This window comes from Drosophila simulans, chromosome 2R (genome assembly GCF_016746395.2).
Source record: "Drosophila simulans strain w501 chromosome 2R, Prin_Dsim_3.1, whole genome shotgun sequence".
Lineage (NCBI taxonomy): Eukaryota > Metazoa > Arthropoda > Insecta > Diptera > Drosophilidae > Drosophila > Drosophila simulans.
Genome location: NC_052521.2, coordinates 15,474,718 through 15,488,265, shown reverse-complemented (window position 1 = coordinate 15,488,265; position 13,548 = coordinate 15,474,718).

Here is a 13,548-nt window from a genome sequence, read left to right as displayed (position 1 = left end):
TTGTTGTATTGGCCATAAATGAAATCGATTAGCCCCTATTTGGTGCAGCTTAACACATTCGATATTATAACTATTATTAATGCATTTGCATTTTTATGGATCGATCGATGCTCTCGATCTCGATCTCGATGATGTGCGGCGCCCAACGGAAGCCACGTGAGATAAGGCAGGAAACTGCGTCCAAGCTGAGTGAATGCGCTCGTTCGGGCATATTCATCACAGAATCACGTCGTAAATGGCTGCCCATTGGACCATTAACGATAAACAAATTCTGCCGCTGTAACTGAGCTTCGGGCGCATTCAATAAAAGAATACCCCCTACCCATATTCAGCCATAAAATGACATATAAAAAAACACTTAAAATATTTTCAATGAGCGATTTTAATGGACCTTTTGGTGGTGGTCCCACAGCAGATCAACCGATCACCGGCCGATCACCTGGCCGGGAAATGGCGGACGGCCTAATGCAAATGACGGGAACTGGGCAACGAAACTACTGGTGTCGATATAACAATAAAACGCCCCTTGGCACACCCTCCGACTGCCAGTGGATCGCTGGATCCGCCAGTTCCATGATGCCCCCGGATCTGCCGGATCGCTCGGGATGGGTCGGATTAAATAAATGCCAGCGCAGAGCCGCCGAATCGGCGAAACAAAACAAAACTGCCAAAAAGGCAACCGAAACAGGCAATCCTCTGCCGCGAGAAGAGGAAACTGATCTGACAGATCTGATTGTAAGCATGCAACAAAAATGCGAGACGCCCTTCTGGATCCCATACCCCATATCCCAGTTCTCAGCTCTCAGTTCTCAGTTCTCCACAGTTCCCATCTACCCAACTCCCAACTCCCTGTTTCTGGTCCTCCTCCTGCTGCTGCTGCTGCTGCTGGCTCCATCTCCATCTCCATCATGTTTTGTGGGCTCGCGTCGGGCTTAAGCTTGTGCAATTTAGTGATCAATCATAGCGGGATGCGAGCAACGGAGCAGAATTCAATTTTAGTGCGAATGGCAGTTTGTTCTTCGGAGTTCGGGGACTTCTTCATACGTTTCTGTTGCGGCTGCTGCTCCTTTTCCTCCGTACAGCAGCAACATTCTGAGGCGTTTGTGAGGCGGCGGCGGCTTCCACATGCGACTCCAGAAGGTGGAAGCCATAAATCTTGGCAACATGAGAAATGACTTTACCATTTGCCATGATGAGCAGCCAGCAGCAGTTGGAGTCGCCATCCCCATTGCCATCCCCATTCGCAGGAAGAAATGTAGGAAAGCTTAACACATACACGCGGAATCGCGGATCGCAAATGTTTGCATATGGCAACTCTAATTTTGAGGGATTTGCGTAAATTGTGAAAACGTCCGCAGGGATTTGAGTCAATCAGCATTTTCGATGGCAATTAGTTGGGCAAAGAATTCAATTCTCCAGGCGGACAATCGCAAGGCCCCCCGCGAAAGATGTAACGCACAGTGAATGAAAATCCGGGCTCAAAGGCAAAAGATAGTGATGAGTATGCATCCATAGAAATTGTATCTATGAAATTTATAATAAACTTGGTAAAACTTTTAATATTTTCATAAATATACTTATGACTTTTGTGGCAAATACATATATTTATATTATATATTATATATTATAGAAAAAATTGAAAAATATGAACAATATATTTCTTATGTATATAATATATATTTTATATAAACATATTGCTGCAAAAAATTTAGATATCTTTAGCAAATCCACAATCTGCGATGTGATCACTGGTTTGATTTTGACCATCTCTGATCTGACTAAAACTACAGCCCATCTCGATCGTCGCTCCCCTTGCTCCAGCTCCATCTCCATCTCCGTCTCCATCTCGATTCCATCTCCATCTGGTCCGTGCGCAGGTCATTGGCGAGGTGTCTCCTGCTGCGAATTAATCGTTTTCGATGCTGACTGCGGCCACTCACTTGCTGTCCGGCTCTCCAGTTCACCAGATCTGCAGCTCGAAGCTCCCGATCGGAGCTCGGGGTTTCCAGCTCCCATGGCTGATTAATATTTTGCCAGTTCATGAGCTTGGAGCAACGTCGAAGGCGAATCCGCTGGCCGTTTGGCATCTTGTTAGCAGGATCGCCGTTCCCGTCGTTCCCGCCTTGGATTTGGATGCCTGCTTGCTTGGATGCAGTTTTGCATATTTCGTTTGTTTGTTATCCAAGTGCCTCCGTCGTGTGACCGAGCTGCTTCGCCATCTCTGTCTCCTTCGCCCTGCCCTCCAGTGTCCAGAATCCTACCCCCTGCGTGGAGTGTATTACGAGCATTGGCGCAAAAGTCCAAGTTCAAAGCCATATTTGAGTTGGAAAAAATCAATAAAAAGATCGCAAGCTGCGATGGCACATGCGTGTTATTTCCAACCAGACGATCCGGCCTTTCTCATAATGAAATTATTGCCAGGTGATTGAAATCTATTTATGCTAATTTACGTGTGCACAACCCACTGTCGAGAAGGAGGAGTAGGAGGAGGAGGTGGCACCAGAATGGTTCCAAGGTTGTGCCGCTTGCAACACACGTTTCCGCATTTCTGCAGCTGCAACGTAGCAATGGTCTATCGTTAGTTTCTTTTTTCTGTATTTTTTCGGGCGTTCCGCCCACCAAAAGTGCAGATATATAGTACAACAAGAGCTAACGCTCGGACCCGATCTTGATTAGAAGTGTTTGTGGCTCGATGTTGTTGCGGCTTTGGAGTTGGGAACTCGCAGCTCGCAGCTCGAAGTCGTTGACAATTTTCAATTAAAATGAGTTGGGGTTATGTCCGTTTGGCCGACTGTGTGGGCGGATTAACACACACTCGGGCACACACGGCAACGCCTAAGCTCATGACTGACACTGTCCGCTTGCCCGCCCCTCGAGACTCCGCCCCTCTGCCCGTCACTGCGATGTGAATAGTTATTTAAGCCCCAAATTGTCATGCGGCTTATGTGTAAAGTTTGTTTCGCTCTTGACATTTATTTGGCTGGGCTTTCCGGACCCATTGATGCAGATCAAAGCCAGCGAGGGCGGTACCACGGGTTCCATGGCACTTGGAGTTTGAGGATTGTGGTGAGTACAATACTGTTTTAGAACTTGGATATTATCAAACCGCCCTCGCTGTATGTCGAACACTCTCAATTGTGTTTTAATTTTTGAGGGCTTGGCCATGAAAGTCCGCATCCCGCATCCCCGAGACTGGGAGCCATGGATTATGGGCCAGATTAGAGCGGCAGGGATTCGAGAAGAGATGGAGGAGGAGGTGGAGATGGGTGCGAGTAGGGGATTACCTTATCCAATTAGCTGAAACATTTCAAATCGCCGCAGTGCAACAAGCGTTGCCACATAAAATGCTAGAATTACAACAAGCGACTGCAAGAGTTGCCGCTTCAACGGTAATGCTAATGCAGGCGACACAGAAATCCAACGTCCCGATTTCAGCCATCGAAGTTCTCCGGGAGGAGACCACTGAAACAGGTTCCATCGCCGCTCTAAACAATCTTTCTGCGCGCTGTGTACTCGGCGTATTTCGTGGATATATTTTATTGTCTTTTGATGTGCCTTAAAATCGCCAAGCCAGCGCGGCGGAGGATCGATAAAATTTATCAAAGTTGCTGCAGCTAGCTCCACGTTTTCCAGGACGGTCGAGGCGGGTGAGAACTAGTGGCGGGAACAGGTTCCCAGATACCCAGATCCTCGGACCTCGGTTCGTAGACGGGGCCCGGCATGGCGACAATTTTAAGTGCGAAATTAAAAGTAAAACAAGCGATTAACATAAATTTTCCAGCAAAGCGCTTTAAATGTTCTTCGCCAGGAGGGGTTAAAAAAGGTGCGGGAAAGGTAACGAAACCGATACCGCAGATGCAGATGCACATGCAGATGAAGACATTGTCGACTCCGTTGGCGACTGTTAATGAAAACTAATGCAATTTATTGAATATTAATATTTAATAATGTCACAATCTTATCGCATCCATAAGATGAGCCAGTGCTGGCCATCGGGTGAAAGGAAATGGGCGTGGGTGGGGGCGATTGTGGCACTTTGGACAAGCTCTTTAATGAACTGCCCCCCGAAGGCAATTAAGCAGTCCGAATGGGAATGGAAACTGGCCAAGAGAAAAGATAAAATACCGGGCAGGAGCAGAACAGAACAGAACGGATCGGAAAGGAGAGTGGCAGTTCATCCACTTGTTAGTCGGAACCAGACGGGCCACACCACTGACCCAAATCCATGCGGACTCCCCACGTCCAGCTCAACCCATCCATCCATCCATCCATCTACCAGTTCAACCATCCATATCCACAACCACAACCACATCCACTCCCTATGTGGTCGGTTGGGCAAGAAATGCATTATTTATGTACGTTTGCCGCGCGTCCTGGACCGAAAGTCAGCAATTTGGCATCATGACATGGCCAGCATCCGAGTTCCAGGTCCAGAGTTAACATAGTACCCAGCCCAAACTGAAATCCCAGGCCCTGGAATCAGCACCCAGCTCCGCCGATGATGCACGCTTGTCAGCCGCCTGCCAGTCACCGGAGAAATGAGAAAGGGCCTCCGTCTCCGTCTTCGAATGTCTGGTTAGCGTTTTTGCCTGGCCTGTTTGTTTTAGCGCCTGTTGTGACAGCCGTCTGCCAGCTTTTTGGCACTTGAAATGGCCCAAACGCTGGCCGTTTGTCCAAGTGTCCGGACCACTGACACAGCTGATAAACCGAAGCACACTCATTACGCACTGATCATGATCACGGGCTGTCAATAAGAGCCGCCGTGTTCTTCTAGGCGAAACGAGAAGGCTCTACAACATGGAATGGAGTAGATTCTGCAGATTAAGTGCCAGTAAGAGTTCTTTCAAGACTTCTCTTCGCGTCATGAAAGAGTTAATACGTGTTCGTCATACTGTGTAGTAAGTTTGCTGTTAGCTAGATCTACTAACTAGACTTAGTTACTTCAAAAGGTACTTAAATATTTTACATATTTTGCTCGTTAGGGTATTTCATAGCTGCCACAAGCAATCCATAGAGTTCGGGAACTTAAGGATGGACCAAAATGGTGTCACAACTCCAGAGAGGCCAACTGGCACTACGACTTGCACTACAATCGCTGACCAAACTTGGTCCGGACACTTGCGAACTGTAAACGTTGAACAAGTTGAGACCCAGATTGATTGCTAATGTCCACAGACGATGAAAGATTCTCGGTTCTCACAACTCGTCGTGGGCTAATTATGTTCTAGACGGAGTCGGGCACAACTGTTTGTCCAAAAAGGAGACTGCGGGAGCGGAGTTGCAGTCGCAATTGAAAACATGAAATCATATTTAATTCCCCCAGCTCGAGAACCTCGCAGCAATCTGGCCAGTCTCCCAGCCATTTATTTTGGCCGGGCTAATGAAGTCATTTGTCGGCGAGGCCGCAGGTTCAACGTGATTTGCCTTTGATTAGCATTGTGGCCCAATAAATTGACTGTCAATCCCGGCCGGAGTCGTTTAGTCGGGCTCTGTTTTATGGCCGACCATTTGGCTAACCCACGGCAAACATTTATATTTCTTTGTCCAGGCCCTCGAACTGGATTGCCATCGCCATCGCAATTGGCGATTGTTCACGCCATGGTCAGATCCTATCGGGCACTGGACAGAATGGATATCACCGAGAAACAGGATCAATCCTTAAACAAGAAATTGTGATTATGTAGAAAATTTATAATATTAAATAGATAAAATGAATGCAACAAAGATATATAAAATTAAAAAAGCCATGCTGATTCTACAGATTCTATAATAGAATTTTTTGAGTGCCAGATCATATATACATAACTGTTCCTGTTCCTGCTTCCAGTTGGGTCAATAGCCCGACCTCCGCACAAACTCCACAATTGTATTCGATCGCCGTATCTTTCGTTGGCATCTGTGGGATTATGTAAAACCCCTGGAACGCCCCTCGTCTAAGCTGCCCCCTCCGTCCCAGTTACTGGTCCACTTCCAATTCCAGCCCTGTTCATTGTTGTTTCGCCCTGGCCCACGCAATTGATTTGATTTTTGTGACACAATTGAATTATTTATTGGATTAAAGCCCATACAGAAAGCGAGCAGGGAGCCTAAAGTTTCAGTTCGCGGCGGAAGTTGATCACAATAACAATTCCACTCCGGTTTTCGGCTCCAGATACCATCCAATGTGTAAAACAAAGACCAGGGAATGCCATTCATTCAAAGGTCGGACATGGACGGCCCCCTGGAATGCCAGCTCTCAAACACCTGGCAATTTGTTACGATCGGACAAAAGTGTCAAAAGCCGTGCAGACGCACAACAAGTCTGTCAATTAAGGCGAGAAGAGCCGTTTACAAGGAACTCCTCCTGATTTGAGCTAAAGAACCTAGGGAACCTGTAGAGGCTCCACCCACAAGAGCTTAAACTGAACTGTAGGGGTTGATTTGATACTCTAATCAGTAGATGTTCCTAAGTGAAAAGAGAATATTTGATTTTACCCTTTAATCGAATGGTTAAAGAACTTTCGGTTAAAGAAAGATATATATATATATATATTTATATCCAGTTCTACTTTTCTTTGATTTAAATATTAATAATTTTCTTAGTTTGTATTCACAAAATCGTATATACCCTTTGAATGGCCCACGGCAGGTGGCGCTGCTGAATCATTTGATCGTGGTTTGACTCGATCGCTAATGCGCAAGACCAACAATGAGTCGACCGTATTTGAATATGAAATTCTTATGCAAAATTACTTTATAATTTAATTTTTATTTGATTTGTGTGATTTTATTGATTTGCCGGACACTCCCCAGCGGCTTTTGTGACGGCTTCCCCTCCTCACCGAAACCTCAAGCAGCTGTCTTTCTTCGTTTTATCTGTTTGGTAAATCTTGATTTTTTCGCCTCCTTCATTTTTTTTGTTTGGTGGTATGGGTAAGCAGGCAACAATTCACAATTGATTAAAAATGTAAATTGTTTATTTATTTTAAACGATTTTTATCCACATTCGAGCATATGCTCTGCTGCTGGAGCTTTGTTATGTAAAAAAATGCTACGGTCCGAAAAAATATGAATGACTCTACGAATATGATTGTTTATGGGTGCTTTTCTGACCAAAATCCCGGCCTTTTGGACAATGTTGGTTTTTGCCTTCGGATTGCGGACCTTTGGGCACGGATTAAGTCATAAAAATCCCATAAAAATGTTGTCGAAAAATCGTGTAACCCGGCGACTATATGCCATGTGCTGTATGGGGTCGGTGCACATAAAAGGTTCTTGCGCCCATTAAAAGTTGCCTCCATAAATGTCATAAACTGTTGATCAGATCGCATAGCTTGGCCCCGTTTTATGGCCTGATTGGGGTTCCATGGAGGTGCCATCTCTGGAGCCATATACATTTCACGACTTATCAGCCAGCCGCCGGCGGTTCGGCTACCGTTGACAATCCAATCCACCGGAGAGCCAGGTGAAAACACTTTTCACAATAGCGCGCTGCACTTGAGTTGTTAAATCAAATTGGGAATTGGAAATCTTAAAATGTGGAATTCGAAATCAGAGATTTGAAATTTCGAATTTAACGCTTTTCAAGTTGCGGCATTTGTCAAGTGGCAGGGATCGTTGTTGCCACAAGTGGAACAAATAGACAAGGCCCACAAGAAATCAAGGTGTGTGGCAGCTCAAGTGGCCCGAAAAAGTGCCCGATTTTCAATTTACCCTGAAATATGATGAGGCGAATTTGGGAAATATTTTGGTTTGCTTTAATTAAACCCCATTGTGCCGAGTGACAGAGTGATAAAGAGTGGTGATGGTAGTACAGTATTCATAGATACAAGTCATAGATCTTACTAAAACATAAAAATTTTTAGTGCTCATTAGTAGATACATAATATATTCGAAGTATCATATCTACTCTATATTTTTGTATTAACGTGAAATTAACATTGTATTAACTTCGATTTTAGCCTTGGTATAAACAGCGCTACTTGTCCGATTTCAGGTATCGTATTATTCCTCTCGATTTCCGCTGCTAAACGTGAGTTGGTGGGGCCTCCTGTTTTTTAATTAAATGCGATTCATGTTGATATTGCGGCAGTGGCAGTGCGTCCAAATGTGAAGCGTCAGAAGCGTTTAAATTTCGCTCAATTCACGACCTGATGCGTTGCGACAAATGCATCCACCTTGGGGTGGACCGCTTTTTCGGGGCAACACCTTGGGCCCCCCGTCTGCCCCACTGCCGAGCTCCCTCCACCAATCTATCCGCCGCCAGAAGCCGCAGCAACCACATGCCGTGCTGGTAAGGACCTGGATATTCTTGGTATTCTTTCTTCTCGGCTGCCCGGTTGTCCGGTGTTCGGTTACACGCTCCATCATCGGGTTTCAAAGGCCTCTGCCACAGCGAGGAGCTCGAGTTGGGGGGACTCGTACTCATTTGCATTTATCTAAACCATGTAGCCATAAACATGAGCGGGGTGAAAAACTTTCCCAAAAAATGCGCATAAATTAATACAGTTTACTTATCAGCTTATTAATGGCCGCAGATTAAGACATCAGGGCGACCTGCTGCTCGTTGAGAATTCTGTTTCAGGTATGAAATTTTTCACCCATCACAACAAATGACTGAATTTCCGAAGAGGCCAACGGAATTCAATTCGGTTTCGCCCTCCTGCTGTGAATTTATGCGAAAAGAATCGAACGCGCTGTCGCCTCGAGAGATCTGTTTTGGGAGCTTTAGTCTGTGGATCGTGTGGATCGGAGGCTATATCACCCAGCACCCTCCCTTCCTCCCCTTCGCCGTGAATTCATATTTAAAACAAAGTGTCATATGTCATAATGGCACCGGAGCTGAATGGCTCTCACTCTGGTGGAGCGATCCTCAGGCAAAATGGTTGCCTGGCGCCATTTTCTGTGCTCTTTTCATTATTTACTTTGCGGCATTCGGCGGCAAGTGGCAATTACTTTCACTGTGGCAATTTCGAAGGGTCTCCACATATACATATGTACATATGTACGTGCTGCAAAAAGGTGCTGGCAATGAGGGGAAAAAAAATTTGGACAGAAGCAGTAGAAGTTAATGATGTTGCCACATGCTTTTTATTGGTGGTATTCCCCCTTGATGATGATGATGATGGCCGACCGGCAGTGGCGGCCCCTCCTGCCACTTAGTTGCCCCCTTCCCGCTTCCTTCTTCCCACCAACTTGCCTGCCACTGCAGATGTTGCACCTACCCCCCACCCCCCCAGAAGCCTCTCATAAACGACTTCAATTACATGCGAATGCGAGTGGCAGTGTGTGCGTGTGTATCTGTGTGTGCAAAGGCGGGGCTCCGGCAAAATGGCGTTTTGGCCAGCTCGTTCTGCTTCTCCTACTTCTGCTGGTCCGTTTTGCCGTCGGTATTTGCCAATGACGCACAACTTTCATCTGACGGATCGCTGCGAGGAGCGACGCTGGGTGCCATGTGCTACTCATCAGCTAACGAGCAAATCGATGCCGTGGACAATGTCGCCGCAGTTCTTATCTCAGCCGCTTGGAGACCGAACCCACTGATGCACCTCCATCTCCATCTTCAGCTGCATCTTTGGCCAGCCTACTTTGTGTTTGTGCTTTACGTTGCTCCCAGCGGTGCCATGCATACACTGAAAGAAAACATGGGTTCACATATAGGAGAAAGTAATAAAAAGTTCAAGAAATATTCCAAACATATTTTTCTTTTATATATAACATAAACTTGAATAGAATTCATCAAAATCTTAACTTGCTTCCTCTTCTCTTTTGCATAAAGAAGAAAAGTTTTTATGTTCTAATTGGTATAGTTCTTTTCGCTCAGTGCATGTGAGGTTCGATTGAATGCTGATCGCAATCGCGAAGGCTGCCAAACGCTTCTATGCAAAGTGCCTGCGATTCCGCCTCTTCCACGTCCAGCTCCTCCCGTTCCTCCCGCTCCTCTCCCAACGCATCAACGTGCCCATCCGCCTGATCCTCCGCTGGCAGCAGAGGAAGAACCTGTTGCTGCTGCTGCTGGCCTGGGCTGGTCCCAACTATCAAGATGACCAAGGGGTGAACAAATTCATTCAGTCATTCATCGAAACAAATTGGTTGACTGATGATGACGACGACGCGATGCTGCCGAAGAGGTGGAGCTCAGGATCTGAGGAGCTGGACTTGGTCACTTGGGCCGGGAGAGGTATGTCAGTGCCGGGCTTTAACTTGTCAATCTGGTTATGTCAATTTGCTGTTTGTTTTCTGCCACCGCAGCACCGCCGCAAGCCTCCCAAAACTGTCTCCATGGCTCTGTGGGCTGGATATCCCGGTATCCAAGCATCCAGGCTCCATTTGCGTGTCGGGGGACTTAACAATTTTATTTATTCGTCGCCGGACGCATTTCCAATGCACACCCGTGTCATCCGATAAGCCAGCCGGGTCTAACAATTACTATCGCATAAATAACCGTTTACCAGCCGGGCCTCCACTGCATCGGGAATCAAATCTACGATTGCCACACACGACACACCACCAACATGTGGCACATAAGTTGGGGCACGGGCGGCGGTGGCGACACAACCGAATCAATTTGTATGCGGACGTTTTTCGGACGAACTTAACCCGAAACTTGCTGTTAAATGGATGTTTATTGCGCCTTAGGGGGAGGGGATTGGCCTGCACGGGGGGCGGTGCCATTGGAGGCGGCCTGTGGAGGGGGAGGGGGGCGTGAACCAATTTACGCGGCAAACGCATGCGCACCGACGTCGATATCAAACGCCCATCTCAATGGGAACGAGCGGGGGAGGCTTCTCTGCACAGAGACACACACGTTACACACGTTAAAAGCCATTTTGCTAACTGTATATGTTTAAAACAAAGAATATTCCAACAAAGTTTTAAAATTAATGAATTATAAGTTTTAAGTTAGAAAATGGTAGTAATATCCTGTTCATTTGGTTTCAGTTAATTCAAGATATCTTCAACCATATCTATAAAGTTCGTCTATTTCATAACTAACAATTGTGCGCACATTAAATAGTCTGATAGTAATAAACAGCAATTTCTCGCAGTGCAGACTGGAAAGGTGTGCGCAGTGCCGATCGGTGCAGTGCCCACCTCACTCGGTGGGTGTGCGGATAGATTCTCTGGGGTCTGGTCTGAAGCCTCTAGTCTCCGATCGCGGCACGCCATGCGGGGTGGGGTTGGCGGAATGGCTTGGCATTTGCAACAATTGCATAAATTTCGCATTTTTATGACTGATAGTGTAAGAAATAGGCGTGGCACATGTGAGCCGAATGCGTTGCCGCATATTTTGAGCTGCCGGTGTCCGATTCTCGGGCAAGAAGCGGGCAATTGAATTTCGCCCGTGTCATACATGAAATATACTCGTAGCAATGCCAGATAGACCGATGGACAAGACAGTTGGAATGCCCAGCTCTCTGGGTCTCATCTTCCTTTCAGTGGACGGTGGTGGTATCTACCAGCGTTGATCAATTGGGCGTTGCCACAACGTCGACTGCGGCAGCGGCAGATGGCGGGGCAGAGAGAGAGGGTTACTTCAGCAGCATCGCCGCGCTGAGTAATGGCCGTCAAGTGCCCGAGGACATCATTTCCATAATGTCCTTCACAGGGCAGCTCTCATGCAGCAGCTAAACCTCTCAGGTGCAACGGCTGAACTATGTATGCTGCATGTGCTGCAGTCGCGGAGCCGGCGGAGTGGCAGCTTGTAACAGATTTGTATCGCATTTTATATGCCACAATTTTCGTTTGATATTTATGTCGATAATAAAATTAAGATGATGAGCGAAATTGCACTCTGAGCGGTGCATGAAAGGGGCGGCGACTTCCGAGACTCCCCGAGCACACAAAATGTTGTATATACAATATATATGTATAAGATGGGAGCAGGGAGCTTTGGCCATCCCCAAGAGGCACGAACGCAGATGCGAGCAACCAATCAAGTGCAAGGGGCAGCTGTCGCAGGACCAGATCAATCTTCGGTCATTTGCGCCGTTGTACTCCTCGATTAACTCGATGGGAAAGGCCCCGAAAAAAAGAAAACAAAATGCTCCACTCAAATTCCTCAATTTTTTTCCAGCCCCAAGCTGCAATAAGAACGTTACAGAGCTTGCCAATTCAGTTATTAATTTGCAAATAAATTTGACCTTATCTCGTGATTTTTCGTTTCCTGCCCAATTGAGGTCTTAAAATATTAACAGACAGAAGAGAAAACTTAATCGCACCGAAGGTAATGGACTCAATGTAATTTAAATCGACTTTAAATTTTCATAACTTCTTTTTGGCTGAACTGATCATAACTATCAAATGATCAAATGAGGTTCGTTGCTAAGAATCAATAATATAATATAAACTTGCCTGCTTTAAGTAGCAAAAGTTGTACGGAGTAATATAAAAATTATCATATTACTGCACTCGCTGCGCAGATTACTGGGCTATAACCATTTGCATAGTGGATGGACCAATTTGCCTTAATTTCGATATGCTTTCGGGGTGCCGAAAGTTATTGAAGCCATCTCAAGTGAAGATCGATGGGTCGGCAAAGTGGTGCAGAGGTGCTCCGGTGGATCCACCTACCCGGGCGAAGGGAATCGATTCTGATGGGAGATTAGCAAAGCGCTGCGAGCGAAACAAGCCATCCGTAGCTTAGTCCCATGCTCGGATATCTGGAGTATCTATACTGGTTAATAACAATAATCAGGCATGGCGAGTACAAGCCAAGTACATGTCGCTGTTGCCGCTGCTGCTCCTGATGATGCTGACGCTTTTGGGGAACAAGGGAACCGATAGCCGATAGCCTCACATCCGGATGACGGCCATAACAACAGCTGTCAAAGTTCCAAAGATGACGGCCCTCGATGGCTGACGATGATGAGCCACAACGGCCGCATCAGAAAAGGGCCTGCTGAGAACAGGGTGGGGATGGTGGGGATGGCCAAGACCAATGATCGACTAGAGACGATCGGCTGGGAATTTCCAGGGCCCCGGGTGCAAATTACCACGAAAACAATTTCAGTTGCTGCAGCAGCAGCAGCAGAAGCAGCAGCAACATTGGCGGCAGATTGCCAGGATAAAGTATGTCTGTTGAAAGCATGCGTCAGAAAGGATTGAAATCGAGCGTTTCATGATGCGACAGAGACAGACGACAGACGGCACTTGGCCAGAACGAGAGGGGGAAATGCCGGCTTCTGTTGGTCGCTGCGGTTGCAGTTGCACTTGCAGAGGCGTTGCTGCTGCCGCTGCTGCGGCATGTTGCTGCTGTGTCTAGCCGGCAGATGTGTGCAATGTTTTTGCCGCACTGTCATTGATGAAGCATAAAATTATGGGAGGCAACATGGCAACTTGGGAAAAAGTAGAATGCACAAAATGGCCGCGCGTTGGATTAAAGTCGGCTCGCTTGGTTGGTTGTTGCCTGGCAAAAAGTTCTCAGGTTGGTACAGCAAGGGGAGAGGGAAGACGAGCGTTGCAAGTTGCAAGTGCATAATTAAGCCTTCCGCCAGCGTGTTTTGCATGGCCGCGATTTTGCACACTCGAAACGGCGATTGGCTGCCGTGATTGGCCAAAGACGAAGCC